The 1792-nt window shown below is 33.3% G+C and overlaps 1 pseudogene; it reads left to right on the forward strand.

Moving 5' to 3' along the window:
* The first annotated feature begins 601 nt into the window (after positions 1-601).
* LOC128032586 (60S ribosomal protein L14-2-like) lies at positions 602-1350 on the forward strand (annotated as a pseudogene).
* Positions 1351-1792: the final 442 nt, after the last annotated feature.

Genomic DNA, 1792 nt, shown 5'->3' on the forward strand with positions numbered 1-1792 from the left:
ATTAACAGTTTAAATAGTTTCTTGGTTTGCACGTTGAAGGAAATTGGGTTCTTTTCTGGGAGCATTTGTGATTTACTTTTGTAATACTTGTAAATCTGTTCATAAGGAACTCATAAATGCTATGGCATTTACAACAATTTTCATAAGTTGTTCATAAGGATGAGGATGCCAAGGTTTTAGGAGTTTTCTAGGAGGATTCACTGCAGTTGAATTTCTGTTAAAAGATACAGCATTCTTTGGAATTTGAACTGGTTGCCTCTGTTTGCTTAAATGGATTGACCTAATGTTTCCCCCTGATTGTTGTAGCTATGGAGAACAGTGCTGTTGCTGCCTTTTAAGCTCATTACAGTATTCTTGCATGAAGCAAGTCATGCAATTGCCTGCAAACTTACCTGTGGTCATGTAAGAAAGCCCTTTCCTTTATCACATGTCATATGAAGGGTTTAAACATGTCTTTAATGTGACCATTAGATTTTGGCTGCATAATTTTTCTACTAACCCATCTTGCTGGTTTTAGTCTTTGGATTATGGTCTGCTCAATTATCAATGTTCCTTTATCAGCCAACTAGTCTAGTTGAAGTCCTATAGGTGTTATTTGGAGATGTGCGTGTAAGAAGTGACTGTATTTTTAATGTGGCAGGCACTTGTTGATGCCCAGATATGGTAAGAGGCCAAATGAACTTCAAGAGGCTTACATTGACAGATATCACAATTGACATTCCACGTGTTCCCAAGAACAAATGGGTTGATCGAAGCTATGGAGAAGGCTGGTAAGGACGACGACAGCTTTCACCAGCATTTGTAATGTTGTTTCTTGAAGATATGTTTTCTTTCTTATCACTCTTATGTTAACTTGCAGATGTTAAGAACAAATGGGAAAGTAGCTCGTGGGGTAGAAAGTTGATTGTCCAGAAGAGAAGAGCATCTCTCAACGACTTTGCTAGGTTCAAGCTTATGTTGGCTAAGATCAAGGTCAGTTTCCGATACACCCCCTATTGTGTCTACCCGTTTTATACCAGAGTTCTTTTCTTGAAAGCACTTCCTCAAAACTTCAATCGAAGCTTGACGAGCTGTAATACGGTTTTGCAGAGGTCTGGAGTCATCAAGCAAGAACTTGCTAAGCTGAAAAAGGAGAATGCATCTTGAATTTGATATTGAATCATGGATTTTTGTTAGTTTTTGTCATCAAACATTCTGCAGGTTGTTCTTTTTTGTAATTTTTTCTTTTATTTACAAATGATTAAAAAGATTAAAGATCAGTTGAGAGATCTTTGTTTGCTATATTACATATTTTATAGTGAGTTTAATAGCAGGATATTGCTTTGCTTGCTGCAATTTTTCTTATCAAAATTCTGGTATTTATTTATATTCCCTTTATAGCATAATGAAAAATAAGACACTTAAGCTGTTTAAGTTTATAAGCTTCAAAATAAAAAGTTTTGATGTATTGTTTAGACAAACTCGAGCTGCTCAAGCTAGATATCGAGTTAATTATCTTACCTTAATTTATGTGTGTATATACTAAGTTTTGCTGATAATAAATATTAACCATTCATTCAGATAATTTTCCTATACATATGTATTTGTGTATATAAAATCATGCATTTATAAAGTAATAAAACACTGTCCAATACAACCAAGCATTTGGTTTAAATGATTGATACATGATCAAAACAAAAGAATAAGAAACAAAGAATGAGTAACAAACAGTTACATGTTAATTTTAATATTAATTATTTCAAATTATCTTTTATAGTATCATATATTATGATTTGAGTAAATTCATAAAAAT

Source organism: Gossypium raimondii, chromosome 9 (genome assembly GCF_025698545.1).
Source record: "Gossypium raimondii isolate GPD5lz chromosome 9, ASM2569854v1, whole genome shotgun sequence".
Taxonomy (NCBI): Eukaryota; Viridiplantae; Streptophyta; class Magnoliopsida; order Malvales; family Malvaceae; genus Gossypium; species Gossypium raimondii.